Source organism: Callithrix jacchus, chromosome 22 (assembly GCF_049354715.1).
Source record: "Callithrix jacchus isolate 240 chromosome 22, calJac240_pri, whole genome shotgun sequence".
NCBI lineage: Eukaryota > Metazoa > Chordata > Mammalia > Primates > Cebidae > Callithrix > Callithrix jacchus.
In genome coordinates this window covers 19980554-20002317 of record NC_133523.1, presented here as the reverse complement: position 1 = coordinate 20002317, position 21764 = coordinate 19980554, and the positions used below count along the sequence as shown (strand labels likewise).

Sequence of the window (21764 nt, the reverse complement as noted above, 5' to 3'; positions counted from 1 at the left end):
TTGCTATACAATGCAGATGTTCACTATCTGTAGAGCTTCAAGTGTTCTAGCATGGGCCTTATCTATTGCCTGCTGCTACAGTGCCCAGAAGGCCAGAGTCTTGCATGCTTCAGCATTTCTTATGACCTTCCTGTGTTACAGAAACTTAGTTGTCAGCTATAGAAAATAAGAATACAAGGATTTATAAACTTATAAAACTTGCAAAGCAGGATATATTTCCATGGGAGGGTGAAGGACTCAGGGAAGTTTGTTTAGAAAACAAAAATTTAATTTCTGCTTCTCTTTCCTACATTAATTTTATTTTTATTAATTTTTTTCTAGTCAATCTTTCCAAACTTCTCTTTTTCTTTTTAATTTTTTCTGTTTATTTATTTTTGAGAGATGGGGTTTCACCTTGTTGGTCAAGGTGGTTTCAAACTCCTGACCTCAGGTGATCCACCCACCTTGTCCTCCCAAAGTGCTGAGATTACAGGCATAAGCCACCATGTCCAGCCTCCAACTTCTCTTTTTCTGAATATCTTGGCATCTGGTGGTCACCATTTTTCTTTTCCTTTTTTCTTCCCAAGATGAAGTTATACTCTGTCACCCAGGCTAGAGTGCAGTGACATGATCTTGGCTCACTGTAACCTCCACCTCCTGGGTTCAAGCAATTCCCCTACCTCAGCCTCCCAAATAGCTGGGATTATAGGCACCTGTGAACACACCCAGCTAATTTTTGTATTTTTAGTAGAGTCAGGGTTTTACTCTCTTGGCCAGGCCGGTCTGGAGCTCCTGACCTCATGATTGACCAACCTTGGCCTCCCAAAGTGCTGGGATTACAAGTGTGAGCCACTGCACCTGGCCTCACCATTTTACTTTCTACTTTGATGAGATTAAGTTATTTAAAGTCTATGTGTAAATGAAATCATGAAATATTCATTTTTCTGTGCCTGGCTAATTTCAACTAATGTCTTCCAGTTTAATCCATGTGAATGAAAATAATAGAATTTTGTGGGGGGCAATCCAAGATGGCTGAAGAATAACAGCTCCGGAGTGCAGTTCCCAGCAAGAACAACACAGAGGATGAATGCTCACCGTATTTTCAAACAAGTTTTCACTGCCCAGAGACCAGAAGATTCCCAGGCTGAAAAGCACCATGAGTTTTCAGCATGGCTGGTGCTGCGGGTAGGTACACAGAAACTCACACAAATCTGGGCAGCCATTTCAACAGGCACCTGGAATACCTGGGAGACAGAGCTGCCCATTCAACTGAAAGGGAGGAGGCTGAGACAGGGAGCCAGGTGATCTGGCTTGGCAAGTACCACCCCCACAAAACAAGCAATCTGAAACACTCTGTATTGAGAGTTTCACAGCAAGCACAGCTGGAACCAAGACAGTCCAGCTCAGTGGGGGGAAGTGCATCCACTGAGGCAGTTCACACAGCAGCTGGGCAGAGCCTGCAGCAGCTCAGCGAAACCTTTTTTGGCCAACTGTGTCTAGACTACTCCGTTCAGGGCAGGGCATCTCTGAAAAAAGGCAGCAACATGTCAGGAACTTATAAATAAAGCCGACCTTCCTAGGTCAGAGCACCTGGAAAAAGAGTTGGTAATGAGTTCAGCTGCAGCAGACTTAAAGGTACCTGCCCAGCAGCTCTGCATGGAGCAGTGGAGCTCCCAGCACAGCACTTGAGCTCCTATAAGGGACAGACTGTCTCCTCAAGCAGCTCCCCAACCAAAGAGACCCTCATAAAGGAGAGCTCAGGCCAACATCTGGCAGGTGCCCTTCTGGAACAAAGATAACAGAATAAAAAACCGGCAGCAACCCTTACGGTTCTTTAGCCCCCTTGGGTGATCCCCAGGCAAGTAGGGTCTGGAATGGACCTCCAGCAGCCCTGCAGCAGAGGGGCCTAACTGTTAGAAGGAAAACTAAGAAAGAAATAGCTTCAACATCAACAAAAAGGACGTCCACTCAGAGACCCCATCTGAAAGTTACCAACTACAAAGATCACAGGTAGATAAAGCCACTAATATGGGAAGAAACCAGAGCAAAAAGGAAGAAAACACCAAAAACCAGAATGTCTCTCCTCCTTCAATGGATCACAACCCCTCACCAGCTAGGGATCAAAGATGGATTGAGAATGAATTTGATGAATTGACAGAAACAGGCTTCAGAAGGTGGGTAATAACAAACTTCTCAGAGCTAAAAGAACATGTGCTAACCCAATGCAAAGGACCTTCATTGTGTTACAGAATCTTACAGTTATCAGGTATAGTGAACAGGAATACAAGACTCTATAAATTTATAAAACTTGCAAAGCAGGATACAATTCCACAGGAGGGAGAAGGACACAGGGAAGTTTGATTATAAAATAAAAATTTAATTTCTGCTTCTCTTTCCTGCATTAATGTTATTTTTATTAATTTTTTATAATTCAATCTTTCCAAACCTCTTTTTTTTTTTTTAAGAGATGGGGTTTCACCTTGGTCAGAAACTAAGATCATAGAAAAAATGTTAGATGAGATGCTAACTATAATAAACAGCTTAAAGAAGAATATAAATGATTTGATGGAGCTGAAAAAAACAGCACGAGAACTTCACAAAGCATACACAAGTTTCAATAGCCAGATCGACCAAGCAGAAGAAAGGATATAAAGATTGAAGATCAACTCAAACAAATAAAATGAGAATTCAAGAATAGAGAAAAAAGAGTGAAAATAAATGAACAAAGTCTCCAAGAAATATGGGATTATGTGAAAAGACCTAATCTACGTTTGGTAGGTTACCTTAATGTGATGGAGGGAATGAATCCATGCTGGAAAATACTCTTCAGGATATTATCCAGGAGAACTTCCCCAACCTAGCAAAGTAGGCCAACGTTCAAGTCCAGGAAATACAGAGAACACCACAAAGATATTCCTCAAGAAGAGCAACCCCAAGACACATAATCGTCAGATTCACCAGGGTTGAAATGAAGGAAAAAATGCTAAGAGCAGCCAGAGAGAAAGATCGGGTTACCCACAAAGAGAAGCCCATCAGACTTACAGCAGATCTCTCCGCAGAAACCCTACAAGCCAGAAGAGAGTGAGGACCAATATTCAACATCCTAAAAGAAAAGAACTTTCAACCTAGAATTTCACATCCAGCCAAATTAAGCTTCATAAGTGAAGGAGAAATAAAATCCTTTATAGACAAGGAATTGCTGAGAGATTTCATCACCACCAGGCCTGCCTTACAAGAGCTCCTGAAAGAAGCACTCAACAAGGAAGGAACAACCAGTACCAGCCACTCCAAAAATGTACCAAATGGTAAAGATCATTGACACAATGAAGAAAATATGTCAACTAACAGGCAAAACATCCACCTAGCATCAAAATGGCAGTGTCAAATTCAAACACAACAATATTAACCTTAAATGTAAATGGGCTAAATGCCCCAGTCAAAAGACACAGAGTGGCAAATTGGACAAAAAGTAAAGACCCATTGGTGTGCTGTATTCAGGAAACCCATCTCACATGCAAGGACACAAATAGGCGAAAAATAAAGGGATGGAGGAAGATTCATCAAGAAAATAGAGGACAAAAAAAGCAGGAGTTGCAATCCTTGTCTCTGATAAAATTAACTTTAAACCAACAAAGATCAAAAGAGACAAAGAAGGGCATTACATAATGGTAAAAGGATCAATGCCTCAAGAAGAGCTAATGATCCTAAATATATATGCACCCAATACAGGAGCACCCAGGTACATAAAGCAAGTTCTTAATGACCTACAATGAGACTTAGACTCCCACACAATAAAAGTGGGAGACCTTATCACTCCACTGTCAATATTAGATCAATGAGACAGAAAATGAACAACGATATCCAGGACTTGAACTCAGACCTGGACCAAGTAGACCTAATAGACATCTACAGAAATCTCCTCCCCAAATCCACAGAATATACATTCTTCTCAGCATCACATTGCACTTACTCTAAAATTGACCATGTAATCAGAAGTAAATCACTTCAGCAAATGCAAAAGAACAGAAATCATAACAGTCTCTCAGACCACAGGGCAATCAAATTAGAACTCAGAATTAAGAAACTAACTCAGGACTGCACAACTTCATGGAAACTGAAGAACCTGCTTCTGAATGTCAACTGGGTAAACAATGAAATGAAGGCAGAAATAATGGTGTTTTTTGAAACCAGCGAGAACAAAGACACAATGTATGAGAATCTCTGGGACACATTTAAAACAGTATCTAGAGGGAAATTTATAGCAATAAATGCCCACCAGAGAAGCAAGGAGAGATCGAAAAATCAACACCATATCATCAAAATTGAAAGAGCTAAAGGAGCAAGATCAAAAACTCAAAAGCTAGCAGAAGACAGGAAATAACTAAGATCAGAGCAGAACTGAAGGAGACAGAGATATAAAAAACCTGTCAAAAAATCAATAAATCCAGGAGGTGGTTTTTTGAAAAGATCAACAAAATAGACAGACTACTAGCCATTAATAAAAAAAAAAGAGTGAAGAATCAAATAGATTCAATAAAAAATGAAAAAAGGATTCCACAGAAATGCAAACTACCCTCAGAGATTACTACAAACAACTATGCACATAAACCAGTGAACCTGGAAGAAATGGATAAATTCCTGGACACTTGCACCCTCCCAAGCCTGAACCAGGAAGAAGTTGAAACCTTAATAACAAGGGCTGAAGTTGAGGCAGCAATTAATAGCCTGGCAACCAAAAAAAGTTCAGGTCCAGACGTATTCACAGCTGAATTCTACCAGATGTACAAAAAGGAGTTGTTACCATTCCTTCTGAAACTATTCCAAACAATACAAAAAGAGGGATTTTTTTCCCAAATCATTTTATGAGACCAACATCATCCTGATACCAAAACCTGGCAGAGATTCATCAAAAAATGAAAACTTCAGGCCAATATCTGTGATGAACATCGATGCAGAAATCTTCAATAAATACTGGCAGACCAATTGCAATAGCACATCAAAAAGCTTATCCATCATGATCAAGTAGGTTTTATCCTGGGGATGCAAGATTGGTTCAACATACGCAAATCTATAAGCATAATTCACCACATAAACAGAATACACTACATATCGAAGGAAGATATCTCAAAATGATCAAGGCTATTTATGACAAACCTACAGCCAATATCATACCAAATGGGCAAAAACTGGAAGCATTCCCTTTGAAATCTGGCACTAGACAAAAATGCCTTCTCTCACCACTCTTATTCAATATAGTATTGGAAGTTGTAGCCAGAGCAATTAGTCAAGAAAAAGAAATAAAGGGTATTCAGTTAGGAAAGGAGGAAGTCAAATTGTCTCTATTTGCAGATGACATGATTGTATATTTAGAAGATTGTATCATCTCAGCCCAAAATCTCCTTAAACTAATAACTAACTTCAGCAAAGTCTCAGGATCCAAAATCAATGTGCAGAAATCACAAGCATTTCTATACACCAGTAGCAAACTAACAGACAGCCAAATCATGAGCAAACTCCCATTCACAATTGCTGAAAAGAAAAGAAAATACCTAGAAATGCAACTAACAAGGAACGTAAAAGACCTCTTCAAGGAGAATGACAAACCACTGCTCAATGGAATAAGGGAGGAAACAGATGGAGAAACATTCCATGCTCATGGTTAGGAAGAATCAATATCATGAAAATGGCCATACTGCCCAAAGTAATTTATAGATTCAATGCTATCCCCATCAAGCTACCAATGACCTTCTTCACAGAACTGGAAAAAACCACCTTAAACTTCATATGGAACCAAAGGAGAGCCCGCATAGCCAAGACAGTCCTAAGCAAAAAGAACAAAGCCAGAGGCATCACGCTACCTGATTTCAAACTATACTACAAGGCTACCATAATCAAAACAGCATGATACTGGTATCAAAACAGAAATAGAGACCAATGGAACAGAACAGAGGCCTCAGAGGCAATGCCACACATCTACAACCATCTGATATTTGACAAACCTGACAAAAACAAGCAATGGGGAAAGGATTCCTTGTTTAATAAATGGTGTTGGGAAAACTGGCTAGCAATGTGCAGAAAGCAGAAACTGGACCCCTTCCTGTCATTACACTAAAATTAACTCCAGATGGATTAAAGACTTAAACATAAGACCTAACACCATAAAACCCTAGAAGAAAACCTAGGCAAAACCATTAGGCAAGGACCTCATGACTAAAACACCAAAAGCATTGGCAACAAAAGCCAAATTATACAAATGGGATCTAATTAACCTCCAGAGCTTCTGTACACCAAAAGAAACAATCATTAGAGTGAACCAGCAACCAACAGAATGGGAAAAAATTTTTGCAATCTACCCATCTGACAAAGGACTAATATCCAGAATCTACAAAGAACTAAAACAAATTTACAAGAAGAAAACCAAACCCATCCAAAAGGGGGTAAAGGATATGAACAGACACTTTTCAAAAGAAGACATATATGAGGCCAACAAACATTTGAAAAAATGCTAATCATCACTGATTATTAGGGAAATGCAAATCAAAACCAAATTGAGATACCACCTCATGCCAGTCAGAATGGTGATCTTTACAAAATCTGGAGACAACAGACACTGGAGAGAATGTGAAGAGAAAGGAACACTTTTACACTGTTGGTGGGAGTGTAAACTAGTTCAACCATTGTGGAAGATAGTGTGGCACTTCCTCAAGGACCTAGAAATAGATATTCCATTTGACCCAGCAATCCCATTACTGGGCATATACCCAAAGGATTACAAATCATTCTATTATAAAGACACATGCACATGTATGTTCATAGAAGCACTGTTTACAATAGTAAAGGCCGGGAACCAACCCAAATGCCCATTGATGATAGACTGGACAAGGAAAATGTGGCACATGTACCCCATGGAATACTATGCAGCCATAAAAAATGATGAGTTCATGTCCTTTGTAGTGACATGGATGGATTTGGAAACCATCATTCTCACCAAACTGACACAAGAACAGCAAATCAAACACTGCATGTTCTCAATCATAGGCGGATGTTGAACAATGAAAACACAGGGACACAGGGAGGGGAGCATCACACACTGCTGAGGTCTGTTGGGTGTGGTCAAGGAAGGGACAGTGGTGGGGGAGTGTGGGGGTGGGGGGGTGGGGAGGTCGGGGAGGGATAACATGGGGAGAAATGCCAAATGTAGGTGACAGGGGGATGGAGGCAGCAAACCAGATTGCCATGTGTGTATTTATGCTACAGTCCTGTGTGGTCTGCACATGTACTCCAGAACCTAAAGTACAATTTAAAAAAAAGAAAATAATAGAATTTTTTAGATGAATACTATTCCATAGTGTATATCTACCACATTTTCCTTTTTTGTTTTGTTTAGCATATCCAGTTTTTATTTATTGTTAAATTACTCAGTCTCAAATTGTACAATGCTTGAAAAGGAATATGACAATTTCTGAGATTAACGTTTATTAAATTACTGTTCCAGAAAATTCAGTAAATATGGTTATGTAGGAACAAACTTAGGCTCATGAGCCTTTTCAATTTTTTTTTTTTTTTTTTTTTGTTAATCAATTAGAGCTTGTAACGTTGCTCATGTTGGCCTTGAACTCATGGCCTTGCCTCCTCAAGCACCAGGACAACTGGCCGGTGCCAACGTGGCCCCCAGAGCCTTTTAAATTTTTACATAATCTTTAATGATGTTGATCAGGAAATTCTTTCATAGGTTGAATTACTTCTCCAGTCTCCACAATTGTATCACCTGGGAATATCTGGCCTTCAATTGAACGATGGCATATGAATTCATAGCCACAAGATATTTCATGTAATAATGAACAATCCAGACAGGTATAAGTACATGAGTAAAAATAAACATACTCTTGCCATATACCTTATAGACCATGTTCCGCCAAGGGAACTTATTCACCAAAAACTTATTCCAGAATTTCTCCATAGGCCACATCTTCTCTGGAGGCAGCCCCGGCTCCCAAGGGCTCAGTTCCTGGTCCTTTAGCCGTTGCCTTCTCAGTGCTTGCAGCTGCTGCAGCCACAGTTTCTCATCCAGAGTGTACCCCATCATGTCACTGCTGGTATGAAGACAAAAGGACACAGCGCACCCTTGAACTAAGGTCTTGTTACTTATGCCTATCTACCACATTTCCTTTATTTATTCATTAGTTGCTGAACTGCTGATTTTATTTTGTCAATAACCTTTTGTTACATGTGTGATTTGCACATATTTTTTACCATTTTTAGTTGTCTCATCCTGTTGATTGTAGCAGATTTTGTGCAGTAGCTTTTTAATTTGAAGTAATCGGACTCATCTATTTTTCCTTTGGTTTTCTGGAATTTTGAGGTTAAAGCAAAAAAGTCACTGCCCAGAGCAATGTTATGGTGCTCTCCCTCTATTTTTTTCTATTAGTTTAGGGATTTAAATCTTACATCTAAGTTTCTAATTTATTTTGAGTTGACTTTTGTATGTGGTGTTAACTAGGGATCTCATTTCATTGCTCTGCATGTGGCCATAAAGTTTTCTCAACACCATTTATTAAAGATACTGTTCCTTTTCTATAAAACTGTCACCTATATTCAAAATCAGTTAACTGTAAATACATGGATATATTTCTGATCTGTCTTTTCTGCTCCATTGACCTATGTCTTTGTTTTTATTTAAGGATCATACTGCTTGGCTTACTATTGTTTTGTAGTAGGTTTCAAAGTCAGTGTGATACCTTCAGCTTTTCTTTTCTTGCTTGATTGCTTAGGTATCCAGGGTCTTTTGTGGTACCATAAAAATTTTAGATATATTTTTTAAAACTTCTATGAAGTATGTCACTGGTATTTTGATAGAGGTTATATTATATCTGTAGGTCATTTTGTGTAAAACATATTTTAAAATATTAATAATACCAAATCATAACTGAAGTAATATTTTTCCACTTGTATATTATTTAATTTTTTACTTGATGTTCTTTAGATTATAATGTAAGCTGTTTCACCCTTTTGCGTATGTTTATTTTTAAATATAGTTACTACAGTTATTGTAGGTGGGATTATTTTTATTTTATGTTATTTATTATCATTATTATTTTTGAGACAGAGTCTTACTCTGTCGCCCAGGCTGGAGTGCAGTGGCATGATCTTGGCTCACTGCAATCTCTGCCTCCTGGGTTCAAGCAATTTTCCTGCCTCAGTCTCCCAAGTAGCTGAGACTACATGTGAGTGCCACCATGCCAGGCTAATTTTTTTTTTTTTTGAGATGGAGTCTCGCGGTGTTGCCCAGGCTGGAGTGCAATGGCGTGATCTTGGCTTAGTGCAATCTTGGCCTCCCGGGTTCAAATGATTCTCCTGCCTCAGCCTCCCCATAGCTGGAATTGCAGACACCCACCACTGCACTGGACTAATTTTTATGTTTTTAGTACAGAAGGGATTTTGCTCTGTTGGCCAGGCTGGTTTCAAACTCCTGACCTCAGGTGATCTGCCCACCTTAGCCTCCCAAAGTGCTGGGACTACAAATATGAGCCATCATGCCTGGTCTAATTTTTGTATTTTTAGTAGAGACAGGGTTTCACCATGTTGGCCAGGCTGGTCTCAAGTTTCTGACCTCATGATCCACCTTCCTTGGCATCCCAAAGTGCTCAGATTACAGGCATGAGCCACCACTCCCAGCCAAGGGTCTCATTTTTACATCAGATCTTGGATCTAAAAAAGAGAGAATCAGGCCGGGCGTGGTGGCTCAAGCTTGTAATCCCAGCACTTTGGGAGGCCGAGGCGGGTGAATCACAAGGTCAAGAGACCAAGACCATCCTGGTCAACATGGTGAAACCCCGTCTCTACTAAAGATACAAAAAATTAGCTGGGCATGGTGGCGCGTGCCTGTAATCCCAGCTACTCAGGAGGCTGAGGCAAGAGAATTGCCTGAACCCAGGAGGCGGAGGTTGCGGTGAGCCGAGATCGCGCCATTGCACTCCAGCCTGGGTAGCAAGAGGAAACTCCGTCTAAAAAAAAAAAAAAAAAAAAAAGGAGAATCAGTTTATCCCCATGGAAGTCTTAATTCTCACTGGGGGTATGGGGGGGGGTTACATCTCCCTATTTCCTAGGCAGTCAAGAGTATGCTTCTTTGAGCCAAACGTGAAGAACTGATTATTTCCCTATAACTGCTATTAGCCATTCTCAAAGGCATATTTCTTACCTTGTTATTACATACCAAAGTTTTTTCATAATATGAAATTTCTGATAACTCACAAAGCCAAAAATATCAGATAATGCAATGCAAAAGAGAATAGAACCTCATTTTGAGAGAGATCTATCCACTTTCAATTCCTGGGGTTTTGTGAGGAAAAAGGGGTGTTTTCCAAAACAGGGTCTGTGGTACCTTCTATTTTTCCCAAAGAGTCCCAGACTCTTAGAGCTTGAATATCTGCTGTTAGTTAAGCTGACTTTTCACCATAGTGCTCTTTTAGAAAGTTTAAAGTATTGGCCAGGCACAGTGGCTCACACCTGTAATCCCAGCACTTTGGAAGGCTGAGGTGGGTGGTTCACGAGGTCAGGAGATCCAGACCGGGAGGCCGAGGTGGGTAGATCACGAGGTCAAAAGATCGAGACCATCCTGGTCAACATGGTGAAATCCCGTCTTTACTAAAAATACAAAAAATTAGCTGGGCATGGTGGCAGGTGCCTGTAATCCCAGCTACTCAGGAGGCTGAGGCAGGAGAATTGCCTGAACCCAGGAGGCAGAGGTTGCGGTGAGCCGAGATCGCACCGTTGCACTCCAGCCTGGGTAACAAGAGCAAAACTCCATCTCAAAAAAAAAAAAAAAAAGGAAATCCAGACCAACCTGGGCAACATGGTGAAACACCTCTGTAATAAAAATATAAAAATTATCCAGGCTTGGTGTGTGTGCCTGGAATCTCAGCTGCTCTGGAGGCTGAGGCAGAGAATTAACTTGAACCTGGGAGGCAGAGTTTGCAGTGAGCTGAGATGGCATCATTGCACTCTAGCCTGAGCAACAGAGTAAAACACTGTCTAAAAAAAAAGGATGTTTAAAGTACTTACGACCAGACATTAGTCAGGCCAAACAGCCATTATCTGTCTTTTGAACTTTGCCAAAAGTAACTTCAAAGGTTTTCTGAGAAAGGAAAATTCAAGACAGCTCCTGGAGAGGAATAGAATCAACAAAATGTTAAAATATCACGAAAATAAACAAGAAACTACTCGTTCTGTAAGCCGGGAATTGAACCCTGAAGCCGGGCCATCACTGTGATGGTGGAGATCAAGAGAAAATACTGTAACATGATTATAGAGTCAAGATTCCAAGGACATGAGTGATCAGTTTCCTGGGCCGTCTTAAACAGCAGGCTTATGGGGTCCTATACCAGCATTCTATTCTAAGGTACCCCTCTTAATAATGGAACAATACAGAAAGACATTTAGAACATGAAGCACAACAGATTTGTTACGGCTTAAGACTAGCCCCACAAATGCATGTTCCAGTTAAAACTTCACAGAGAGAGGCTGGGCACAGTGGTTCACACCTGTAATCTCAGCACTTTGGGAGGCCGAGGCAGGCAGATGACGAGGTCAGGAATTTGAGACCAGCCTGGCCAACATAGTGAAACCCGTCTCTACTAAAAATAAAAAAATTAGCTGGGCATGGTGGTGCGTGCCTCTAGTCCCAGTTACTTGGGAGGCTGAGGTAGGAGAATCACTTGAATCTGGCAGGTAGAGGTTGTGGTGAGCCAAGATCGTGCCTCTGCACTCCAGCCTGTGCAACAGAGCAAGACTCCATCTTAAAACAAAAAACTTCACAGAGGAAATACACAGTAATTTTTACCAATTATTCAAGCAGGTTGCATATAGAGAGAGAAGCCAGAAGTCTGATTGGTAAAATTTGCACATGTTTGGTCACGCATGGTGGCTCATACCTGTAATCCCAGCACTCACTCTAGGATGCTGAGGTGGGCAGATCACTTAAGATCAGGAGTTCAAGACCAGCCTGGCCAACATGAAAAAATCCTGTCTCTACTAAAAATACAAAAATTAGCTGGGCATGGTGGTAGACACCTGTAATTCCAGCTACTTGGGAGGCTGAGACAGGTGGTAGACACCTGTAATTCCAGCTACTTGGGAGGCTGAGACAGGAGAATTGCTTGAACCTGGGAGACAGATGTTTCAGTGAACCTAAATCATAGCTTTGTACTCCAGCCTGGGTGATAAAATGAGACTCCATCTCAGAAAAACAAAAGAAAAGAAAAGAAATTTTTATGCTTTTGCAAGCATGCCAAGCTTCTGAATTCCCTGTCCCTGAGTGGCTCTAGTGACATGGTTGGCTGCACCACAGCCCTGTGGGCCAAGCCACAACACAAAGGAAAATTATCTTATTTCATTTTTGCCAGAGCAAAATATGTGTGACAAAATATAGACATTAGCCTCTCTACTTAGCAATCAATATCAAACTGGTAAGCCTCAAACGTGCCTCCAGCTGGGCCCTCTCGTCTTTAATTCAACCTCTGATCAGGAGTTTCAACTTACGGTCTCTGGGCAAGATGGTCATCCTGAGTAATGGGAAAGATAATAAAGGAAAAGGAGAGGAAAAAGCATTGACTGTGGGAGGACTGGGAAAGCAAAGAGCTCAGGGAGGCCAGAGAAAGACCCACCAATTGAAGGGACAATGAAAAGTTCAGGTGGCCGCTTGTCAATAGCAAAAGTATATTTTTCAGGAGTTCTATCAGCTCTCAAGTTTTCCCTTTTAAAGAGGAAAAAACTCCCCATGTTTCATAGTCTTGTAGAGGCCTAATTCTGTCACCCATAACTAGCAACAAAGAGCATAAGACAGTTATCTAAAGAGAATAGCAATTAACATCCCATAGTTCCAAACCAGTTCTTAGCTGAGAGGCACTTTACTGAGAGGGGTGTCTAAGCTTCTAAATCTTAAGAAGTACCATAACCTTCCTAAGTTGGACATCGAATCCAAGTTCAATCAAGCATCCTTGCCTTTTATTAAAAGGAACCTTTAATCCACTCTATTTTAGGAGAGACTGTAACTCCCCTAAATTGGGCTTCTAACCCAATCTCCTGCTTTACCGAAGTATATGCATCCCACTCACCCAAAGTCAGCACAAGTAATTTCCCTTTGGGTCAGAGGTCTCTTCAGTATAGTCCCTTTGTGGTTGCCAGGAAAATGTTACTAGAAAGAAGTCCCAATCCAAATACCAAGATGGAGTTCTTGGATTTCACTCAAGAAAGAACTCAGGGTGAGTCTATAGAATAAAGTGAAAGCAAATTCATTAAGAAAGTAAAGAAATAAAAGAATGGCTTCCTCCACAGTCTGGTTGCCCATTTTTATGGCTAGTTTTAATTATATGCTAAACAAGAGGTAAATTACTTATGACTCTCTTTTTTAGACCATTATGGTGTAACTTCCTGTTGTTGCCATGGCATTTGTAAACTGTCCTGGCACCGGTGGGCATGTAGCAGTGAGGATGACCAGAGGACACTCTCATCACCATGCTGGTGTTGGTGGGTTTTATCCCGCTTCTTTACTGCAAGCTGTGTTATCAGCCAGGTCTTTATGTCTTGTATCTTGTGCTGACCTCCTGTCTCATCCTGTGACTTAGAATGCCTGACCATCTGGGAATGCAGCCTAGGAGTCTCAGCCTTATTTTACTCAGCCCCTATTCAAACTGGAGTTGCTCTAGTTCAATACATGTCTGACAGTCTGTTTCTGGCTATGTGATAAATAAGAAAAGAGAGCACCATCTAAGTTACAATGGAAGGGTGTTTCTTTCCATAAACTTGTTTCTGGAGAAGACAAAGGATGAAGAATTGTATTAATCACAGCTATTTACCAGGATTATCTATATGCTTCATCTTTCCCTACCTCTTTTTTCTTTTTTGAGATGGAGTTTCGCTCTTGTTGCCCAGGCTGGAGTGCAATGGCGCAATCTCGGCTCATTGCAACCTCTGCCCCCTGGGTTCAGGCAATTCTCCTGCCTCAGCCTCCTGAGTAGCTGGGATTACAGGCACGCGCCACCATGCCCAGCTAATGTTTTGTATTTTTAGTAGAGACGGGGTTTCACCATGTTGACCAGGATGGTCTTGATCTCTTGACCTCGTGTTCCACCCGCCTTGGCCTCCCAAAGTGCTGGGATTACAGGCTTGAGCCACTGCGCCCGGCCATACCTCTTTTTTTTTTTCTTCTATACATTTCTTCTGTTTGACTTTTCCTGGGTTGTATCTTTTATAATAAACTGGTAAACACAACTACAGTGTTTTGCTGAGCTCTATGAGTAGCTCCATCAAATTATTGAACTCGAGAAAGGTTGTGGGAGTCCCCAGTTCTTAAACAGCACCTCAGAAGCATAGATGGGCCTATCGAGTTTGTGACTGGGATCTGCAATAAGGGCAATGTTGTGAGACTCAGCCCTGAACCATGTCTATGCTGACCCCTGATGAGTTTGTTTTAACTATTTTTTAAAATTTTTGTGCTTGCCAAGGATCTCTGCAAAATATTCCTTTTCTATATCCCAGAGTCTTCTCTACATTCTCTACAACATGGTTTCTTATATTTCATACAGAATACCTACCATGAATTTATTATCTGCAATATTTAAAATGTTCCCTTGGTAGCTGCTGAATATGTCCATACTCAAGATTTCTAGTGGGGGAAAGCTGGGATTTTTAGTAAAGATAAAGAACGTCTTTACTGAAAGATATTTTAATGTTGAGGTTCAATCTATGTTCTCTATTATCTCTATGCAGAACAGGATTAAGAAAATGCTTATTTAAACAGAATGGCACTTATTACCCTGAAAGTTCTGAAATAAATTAAGAGATACCTGCTCTCTAGAGTGATAAAGAAAGATTACTTAAAATCATTATTGGGCCAGGTGCAGTGGCTCACACCTGTAATCCAGCACTTTGGGAGGCCGAGGTAGTCAGATCACCTGAGGTTGGGAGTTCAAGACCAGCCTGACCAAGATGGAGAAACCCCATCTCTACTAAAAATACAAAATTAGCTGGGCATGGTGGCACTGCCTGTAATCCCAGCTACTTAGGGGGCTGAGTCAGGAGAATCACTTGCACCTGGGAGGTAAATGTGGTGAGCCGAGATTGTGCCATTGCATTCCAGCCTGGGCAACAAGAGTAAAACTCGATCTCAAAAAAAAAAAAAAAAGAAAAGAATTTTTAGCAGTATTTCCTACCTGTTCTACTAGGAAAAAAAAATCATTATTAAAAATTACAGAACATAGGGGTTGTCTGTATCTTGAACTTCGAATTAGGTTGTTGTTCCTGTATGGTTAAATTCAGACTATAATTTACTTTTTGAGGGGCGATATTTTGGCAGTGATGGTATGTTCTTCTGTGTGCATCAGCACATCATAAAAATTTGTTCTAGTGCAGTTGATGTTAATGATTTACTTGGATAAAGAGCTCTGACTTTTTGTTTTTACTGTGGAATTATTTTTCTCTTTATTATACAGTATATTTATGCAGCTGATGTGCATAAATCATGATGTTGAATCTGGCAGTAGCCCTTCTTCTTTGGTTTAGTTTGCTTATATCTGTCTTTGGAAAAGGAAGGCTCGGCTGGGCACAGTGGCTCACACATGTAATCCCAGCACTTTGGGAGGCTGAGGCAGGCATATGACCTAAGGTCAAGAGTTCAAGACCAGCCTGGCCAACATGGTGAAACCCCATCTTTACCAAAATGCAAAAATTAGCCAGGCATGATGGCAGGTGCCTGTAATCCCAGCTACTTAGAAGGGAATCACTTGAACCCAGGAGATGATGGTTGCAGTGAGCCAAGATTGTGCCACTGCACTCCAGCCTGGGTGGCTGAGCAAGACTTTGTCACACACACACACACAAAAAGGCGGGGGGCGGGGCGGGGTGGAGGCCCTTATCGTTGTTTACAGGCCAAAAAACTGGGTAAAATACAAACTCTTCCACTTACTACATGTTTGATAAAATAGTCTTTTTGGGCCAAAAACATTGATGTTACTGGTGACCTTGTTAGAAATCCAAACACTCAGACTTTATTGCAGATCTTCTGAAAAATAAAAACCTGCACAACAACATCTTCAGTTTATTGTACACATTTTAATTTGAGAGGTACCTTCTAATTCAACATGTCTTTTTGTCTTAAAAACATATCTTATTCTTTATGTTGTAAATATAGCACTTAAAAATTTATGTTTGTGTTTATGCCCTTAGTTTTATACTTTGTTATCCAGAAAATATCTTACATACACTGGTGTTGTGAAAGTTTGTTTATTTATTTATTTATTTATTTGAGATGGAGTCTCGCTCTGTTACCCAGTTTACAGTGCAGTGGCATGATCTTGGCTCACTGCAACCTTCAACTCTGGGCTTTAAGCGATTCTACTGCCTCAGCCTTCCAAGTAGCTGGGATTACAGGCATGTGCCACCATGCCTGGCTAATTTTGTATTTTTAGTAGAGATGAGGTTTCTCCATATTGGTCAGGCTGGTCTTGAACTCCTGACCTCAGGTAATCTACCCATCTCGGCCTCCCAAAGTGCTGGGATTACAGGTGTGCACCACTGTGCCTGGCCTGTTGTGGATCTTATGCTATTCTCTTCTCTCTGAGTCAGAGAATACATTAGAGAATATGTCTGTGTTGAAAATTATTGGTTAATTTCAGTCATTCCTATAAGTCAGCACCAATTCTTTTTACTCTTATTTCACCTTAATTTAAATGATAAATTTTGCCCATGGCAACTTGGTAAATATATGTATGTCTCTCTTTCTCTCGTGTGTGTGTGTGTTTCAGAGGCTATTGACATTTAGGGGTGTGGCCATAGAATTCTCTCTGGAGGAGTGGCAATGCCTGGACACTGCTCAGCAGGATTTGTATAGAAAAGTGAAGTTAGAGAACTACAGAAACCTGGCCTTCTTGGGTGAGAATAACTTTAATAACACAATTTCAAATACACCCTAAAACTTTCATTTCTCTTTTTATGTATAACGATTTTTGGTAATTTATTTGCATAAATGAATTTCTAATTCATCTTTTCAAGAAAATCTTGAGAATATGTCTGTGCAGAAAAGAATTTCTTCAAGATGTTTCATCTCGATCTGAACTTTCCACATTTCTGAGCTGGTCTGTATCCTTCACTCTAGATTAGTGGCAATTCCAGAAATTTACAGGCATAAAATATGTTGCCCATATCAGAAAATCTATTTGCCACCACCAATCTTTGATTCATGAGTACTGGGTAGTAAAATTAAGGACCTACAAATTTAAAATATTTTCTAAATATTTAGAAATTTCTTTCATCAATTTGTATTTTGGGATTACCTTTCTAGGATATTCTTTTTTGAGATGGAGTCTTACTCTGTCACCTAGGCTGGGGTGCAGTGGCACAATCTTGGCTCACTGCAATCTCTGCCTCCCTGGTTCATGCAATTCTCCTGCCTCAGCCTCCCAAGTAACTGGGACTATAGGTGTGTGCCACCATGCCTGGCTAATTTTTGTATTTTTAGTAGAGATAGGGTTTCACCATGTTGGTCGGGCTGGCCTCAACTCCTGACCTCAAGTGATCCACCCATCTCTGTCTCCCAGGTGCTGAGATTGTGGGCATGAGCCACCATGCCTGGCCCTTCCTAGGGTATTCTACCACATTCTTTTGAATGAGCACAGTAGTAGGTTACTAACTGGAGAACATGAGAATGATTTATGTTATTTTTAATAAAGCAGGTGTTGTTCTCACTAACCGAGACCTGATCACCTGTTTGGAGCAAGGTAAAGAGCCCTGGAATATGAAGAGGCATGAGATGGTAGCCAAACCCTCAGGTAGATCAAAGTAATAAAACAGATTTCACCAATGAGTGGTCCAAAGGTCAAAAAGAAAGCCAGTCTTTAAAATGTAATTTGAAAAGCTGTGTTCCAAAGCAAATAGTTTCTGGGAAGCTTGAGGTTTCTTTTCTTTTTTCTTTTTTTTTTTAAATTTTTCTCTCACATAGGGGCATGTTTGTCTTATGCTTTTGAATTCTCTAAGGATTCTACTTTTCCTTGGATGATCTTCCTTCAAGTTTACAGTGAGAGCCGAAGTCCTCTTTATGGCATATATGAGACTGCACAATCTGATTGCTTTTCCATGGTTTTGGGGACACACAAATATCTGCATAATTTTGAGAAACTTTATTTTTTTTTAGTTATCTCTGCATCGTGTCTGAAATATGTGAGAGTAGTGGTTTCTGTTTCATTGGTTTTTGGTTAATTTTTCTGTATATTCCATCCTGTTTTTATTACTATGGTCTTGAAATACAGTCTGAAATTACAAAGTATGTTCCTCTGCTTTATTCTTTTTCCTCAATATTGCTTTGCCTATTCAAAGTTTATTGTGGTTTCCTGTACATTTTAAAATTGTATTTTCCATTACTGTGAAAAAATGCCGCTGGAATTCTGATGGGAAGTTTATTAAATCTATAGATTACTCTAGATAATATGGCACTTTAACAATAGTTATTCTTTTGATTAATAGATATATTTTTAAATTTATTTGTGTTTCTCTAACTTCTTTGTTATTTTATATGTTTAATTGCATAACTTTATACCTCCTTGGTAAAATTTGTCTTTAGAAATTCGTTATTTTAATGCTATTGTATTTTTTTCTATTGCATCAGATAGTTTAAGTGTATGGAATCATAACTTATACTTGCATGTTAATTTTATAATTGCTAATTTATTGACTATATTTATTAGTTTAGACAAGTTGTAATTTTTTTGAGACAGTGTTACCCTATCAACCAGCCAGGCTAGAGTGCAATGGTGTGATCTCAGCTCACTGCAACTTGTGCCCACCCCCCACCCAGGCCTCAAATGATTCTCTCATCTCAGCCTCCCGAGTAGCTGGGATTAGAGGCTGCACCACCATACCCAGCTAATTTTCATATTTTTAGCAGAGATGGGGTTTCACCATGTTGGCCAGGCTGGTTTTGAACTCTGGCCTCAGGTGATCCATCTGCCTTAGTGCTGTGATTACAGATGTGAACCACCAGTCACCGGCCAGTTTTTTTTTTTAAACCTCAAAATCTTATGAAATAAAAGGAAAAATAGATGAGTCAGATTACTTCAGATTAAAAAGCTGCTGCACAGAATCTGATACAATCAACAGAATGAGACAATTAAAAAATGAGAGAGAAAATATTTGCAAATTAAACATGTAACAAGGAGTTAATATCAAAAATGTTTCATAATATATGAGACTCTATTGACTACAACAAAAACAAATAACTATTAACATGAGCAAAAGGCTTAAATATTTTTCAAGAAAAGATATACATATGGCCAATAGATATATTTAAATATGCCCACTGTCAATTATGATCAGGGAGAGCCAAGCCAAAAATACTATGAGACATCAACTCACTCTTGTTAGAATGACTCTTATTAAAAAGAAAAAGAGATCTGCCTGAGATATGGGAGGGAGCTGGAGAAAGAAGGAGGGGGAGAGACTGGCAGAGAGGAAGAGAAAAGAAAGGAAGAAACATTAGAAAGAAAAAGGAAGGAAAACGGTATAAAGGGAGATCAATTACCCACCCTCAAATAGCTAGATTGCGGGGGAAGGGGGTGGAAAAGAAAGCTGTGGAGGTGTGCCCCTGCCCGGCTGCTTTGAAGCGTTTATCATCTATTCGTTTGGTTTATGGAGAAAAAGAAAATGGTAACTCAGGGTAACCAGGAGCCAACAACAACTCCTGACGCGATGGTTCAGCCTTTTACTACCATCCCATTTCCACCACCTCCGCAGAATGGAATTCCCACAGAATATGGGGTGCCACACACTCAAGACTATGCCGGCCAGACCGGTGAGCATGACCTGACACTCTATGGAAGTACGCAAGCCCATGGGGAGCAGAGCAGCAACTCACCCAGCACACAAAATGGATCTCTTACGACAGAAGGTGGAGCACAGACGGATGGCCAGCAGTCACAGACACAAAGTAGTGAAAATTCAGAGAGTAAATCTACCCCGAAACGGCTGCATGTCTCTAATATTCCTTTCCGCTTCCGGGACCCTGACCTCCGGCAGATGTTTGGGCAGTTTGGCAAAATCCTAGATGTAGAAATAATCTTTAATGAACGAGGCTCTAAGGGATTCGGGTTCGTAACTTTCGAGAATAGTGCTGATGCAGACAGGGCCAGGGAGAAATTACACGGCACCGTGGTAGAGGGCCGTAAAATCGAGGTAAATAATGCTACAGCACGTGTAATGACCAATAAGAAGATGGTCACGCCATATGCAAATGGTTGGAAATTAAGCCCAGTAGTTGGAGCTGTATATGGTCCAGAGTTATATGCAGCATCCAGCTTTCAAGCAGATGTATCTCTAGGCAATGATGCAGCAGTGCCCCTGTCAGGAAGAGGGGGTATCAACACTTACATTCCTTTAATCATTCCTGGCTTCCCTTACCCTACTGCAGCCACCACGGCAGCCGCTTTCAGAGGAGCCCATTTGAGGGTCAGAGGGCGGACAGTATATGGTGCAGTCCGAGCGGTGCCTCCAACAGCCATCCCCGCCTATCCAGGTGTGGTTTATCAGGACGGATTTTACGGTGCTGACCTCTATGGTGGATATGCAGCCTACAGATATGCACAGCCTGCTACTGCAACCGCAGCCACCGCTGCTGCAGCCGCTGCCGCAGCTTACAGCGACGGTTATGGCAGGGTGTACACAGCCGACCCCTACCATGCCCTTGCCCCTGCCGCTAGCTATGGAGTTGGCGCTGTGGCGAGTTTATACCGAGGTGGCTACAGCCGATTTGCCCCCTACTGAAGTGACGTGAGACCCCTGCAAATGGGACAACCCCCCAGTTCATGAGGCCTGGCTATTGCAATATTTACTAGTAGAAGAACTCTATAGCAAGATGAAGAGGAAAAACAAACAAACAAAAAAACACACAAAAAAAGAAAGAATACTTTTTATACCTCACTATGTTCTTTGAATATGTATTTTTCCTTTAAATTTCTGCCTTTAATTCTTTTGTTTCAAAGATTGTGCATTTTTTTCTTTTCTTTTTTCTTTAAACTGTGGTAAAAAAAAATAATAATAATGCATTTCCATGTCTGTATGTCCGTGCTTAGCTTATTCTGTCAATCATGGAAGAGGCAGTCAAAGAGGAAGGAGAGACATTAGGAGCTGATAAATGCATCTGATCAGAAATCAGCAGACAGAATTACCAAAGTGTATCTGGTGCTGAATGGCTGGGGGACAAGCAGAAGTGGAAGAGATATTTCTGCAACAGGATATTCTTCTAGTCTTCTGAGTTTCTGGTCTTTGACAGGCAATTCTGGTTGGCCGTGGCTGGAATCCACATGCTGATAGATAGGAATTTGTGCTTATAAAGCAGGGGAATTAAAAAGGCGCTTTCCTCTCAAAAAAAAAAAAAAAAAAAGAAAAAGAAGAAAATGTTGGTAAAGATGAGAAGGGAATGCGTGCACACTGTTGGTTTGAATGTAAATGAAGATGGCCATTGTGAAAAACAAAACATGCAATAAAAAAAAATTAAAGAAAGAAAAAAACAGAGATTTCTCAATAAAACTTAAAATCAAACTACCGGGTAATACAGCTGTTGCACTATTTTGTATATATCCAAAACAAATGAAATCAGAAGAAACATTTACACTTCTGTTATTTGCAGCACTCCTCACAATAACCAAAATATAGAATCAATAGTTCAACATCTAATGAGTAAATAAAGACAATGTGGTAGATATAAAGACAATGAAATACTATTACTTAAAAAAATTATTTTT

At 40.3% G+C, this 21764-nt stretch overlaps 2 pseudogenes across 2 annotated transcripts; one reads left to right on the top strand and one right to left on the bottom strand.

Annotated features, from left to right (window-relative positions):
- Positions 1-1162: 1162 nt before the first annotated feature.
- LOC100411869 (NADH dehydrogenase [ubiquinone] 1 beta subcomplex subunit 6 pseudogene) lies at positions 1163-20028 on the bottom strand (annotated as a pseudogene). Its single transcript, XR_013531324.1, has one exon. The product of XR_013531324.1 is annotated as an NADH dehydrogenase [ubiquinone] 1 beta subcomplex subunit 6 pseudogene (transcript).
- On the top strand, positions 19425-20921 carry LOC128930474 (RNA binding protein fox-1 homolog 2 pseudogene; annotated as a pseudogene). The gene has a single exon (XR_013531311.1). The product of XR_013531311.1 is annotated as an RNA binding protein fox-1 homolog 2 pseudogene (transcript).
- The last annotated feature ends 843 nt before the right edge of the window (positions 20922-21764 follow it).